The following is a 3054-nucleotide window of genomic DNA, read 5'->3' as shown; positions in this document are numbered from 1 at the left end:
TACTTAGATAAATGTTGACCTAGACAGAAGAGATTCCATGTCTCAAAATCATTTTTTAAAGTATACCTCCAGAGGTTTAAATGAGAAGTAAAATTGCTAAATTCTAAGATGAAAAGTGAGCAATGATTATGAGTAATCATAACCAAATGTCTTACTAATGTCTTATTAAAGGGTCTAGCCCTAAATTAAACAGGAAAAAGTAATAGCTCTGACCTGAAGTTTTGTAAGTAGCTGATCTTTAACTAATGGAAGTGTTGCAAGAAGGATGGGTCAAGGGTGGAATGGGGGACATGAAATTATTGAACACCCCTACCTTGCAATGTTTATGTTGAAGACTGTATAGGTGTTCTTTTCCTCTCCCTCCCCTAGTCCATTACTTATTTGCACGCTTGTTTTAACTTCCTGTTCGGATATTTATGACCAAGATCATAAATGCATCCATATAAATTTCCGTGATGTGTACTCATCGCTGCCTTTGATTAATGTTCTTCATTTTTTTAAGGCAGGATGCATTGTGTTTGGTGTAATTCCTTTTAGAAATATAATTTTTACTTCTTTTCCCAGCTTGCTTGACTTTTCCTTAATGTAGTTTTCTCTTAACAACAATGATGAACCCTGAGAAAATTTCTGCCTTTGGCCTTTGCATAGAACAGGAGCAGGCTACTTAGGAGATTTCACCCTCGGGGACATTCTGAAAATTAATGTATTCTCTAAAATTTCATCTTGGCTATCATCAATGTCTTTTTTATTTGCTAAGAATTTTTATATTAAATGTAAAACATAAAAAAATGAGAAGAAACAGCTGCAAACATCCATTAGTAATTTGAACATGGGATGTTCAAAGTGTGAATGTAGGAAAATTAGAAGTTGTAAAAAATGAAATGGAACACCTGAAGATCTATATCCTAGGCATTAGTGAGCTGAAATGGACTGTTATTGGCAGTTTTGAATCAGACAGTCATACGGCCTACTATGCCAGGAATGACAAATTGAAGAGGAATGGCATCTCATTTATTGTCAAAAAGAACATTTCAACATCTATCCTGAAGTACAATGCTGTCACTGATAGGACAATATCCATATGCCTATAAGAGACCATTTAATACAACCATTATTCAAATTTACCCAGTAAGCATTAATGCCAAAGATGAAGAAATTGAAGATTTTTACCAACTTCTGCAGTCTGAAATTGATCAAATTTAGATGCACTGATAATTACTTCTGACTGGAATGCAAAAGTTGGAAACAAAGAAGAAGGATCAGTAGTTGGAAAATATGGCCTTGGTGACAGAAATGACACTGGAGATCGCGTGATAGAATTTTACAAGACCAACAACCTATTCATTGCAAATATCTTTTTTCAACAACATAAACAGCGACTATACACGTGGACCTCACCAGATGGAATACACAGGGATCAAATTGACTACATTTGTGGAAAGAGACGATGGAGAAGCATAATATCATCAGTCAGAAAAAGGCCAGGGGCCGACTGCAGAACAGACCATCAGTTGCTCATATGCAAGTTCAAGTTGAAACTGAAGAAAATTAGAACAAGGCCACAAGAGCTAAAGTACAACCTTGAGTATATCCCACCTGAATTTAGAGACCATCTCAAGTATAGATTTGATACAATGAACACTAATGACCAGAGACCAGACAGGTTGTGGGATGACATCAAGAACATCATACATAAAGAAAGCAAAAGGTCATTAAAAAGACAGGAAAGAAAGAAAAGACCAACATGGATGTCAGAAGAGACTCTGAAACTTACTCTTGAACATAGAGTAGCTAAAGCAAACCAGAGAAATGATGAAGTAAAAGAGCTGAACAGAAGCTCAAGAAGAAAGTAAAGTATTGAAATGTGCAAAGGCCTGGAGTTAGAAAACCACAAGGGAAGAACACGCTTGGCATTTCTCAAGCTGCAAGAACTGAAGAAAAAATTCAAGCCTCAAATTGCAATATTGAAAAGTTCTATTGGGAAAATATTGAACAATACAGGAAGCATCAAAAGAAGATGGAAGAAGTACACAGAGTCACTGTACCAAAAAGAACTGATCAACGTTCAACCATTTCAGGAGGTAGCATATGATCAAGAACTTATGGTACTTAAGGAGGAAGTCGAAGTTGCACTGAAGGCATTGGTGGAAAACAAGGCTCTGGGAATTGATGGAATACCAACTGAGATTTTTGAACAAATGGATGCAATACTGGAAGTGCCCACTCCTCTAAGCCAAGATATTTGGAAGACAGCTACTTGGCCAACCGAACGGAAGGTATCTGTATTTGTGCCCATTCCAAAGACAGGTGATCCAACAGAATGCAGAAATTATCAAACAATATCATTAATGTCACATGCAAGTAAAACTTTGCTGAAGATAATTCAAAAATGGTTGCAGCAGTACATCAACAGGGAACTGCCAGAAATTCAAGCCGGATTCAGAAGAGGATGTGGAAAGAGGGATATCATTGCTGACGTCAGATGGGTCTTGGCTGGAAGCAGAGAATACCAGAAAGATGGTTATCTGTGTTTTATTGACTAGGCAAAGGCATTCAACTGTGTGGATCATAACAAATTATGGATAACATTGAGAAGAATGAGAATTCCAGAACGCTTAATTGTGCTCATGAGAGACCTGTACGTAGACCAAGAGGCAGTTGTTCGAACAGTACAAGGGGATACTGCGTGGTTAAAAATCAGGAAGGGTGTACATCAGGGTTGTATCCTTTCATTATACTTATTCAATCTGTGCAGGGGCAGATTATCCAATGAGTAAGGTAAGCACAGTCTTACTTGTGCTTGCTTACTAATCTGTAGTGAACAATTTCACATTTTTTCATCACATCAGAGATTCTGCTTCTAGGTATGGCTGGCATCTCTCTCTCTCCCAACCCCGCAGCACCTTCCTACAGAATCAAAGATTCTTTTCAAATTTACAATCCCTGACAGGTGGATGACCCATGAAGCAAGGTAAGCACAAGTTTACTTGTGCTTACTTACTAATCTGTAGTAACCAGTTTCATATGTTTCACCACAGATGGATATTGCTTTTT

This window comes from Trichechus manatus, unplaced genomic scaffold (assembly GCF_000243295.1).
Source record: "Trichechus manatus latirostris isolate Lorelei unplaced genomic scaffold, TriManLat1.0 scaffold00018, whole genome shotgun sequence".
Taxonomy (NCBI): domain Eukaryota; kingdom Metazoa; phylum Chordata; class Mammalia; order Sirenia; family Trichechidae; genus Trichechus; species Trichechus manatus.
This window is presented reverse-complemented; position numbering follows the sequence as displayed.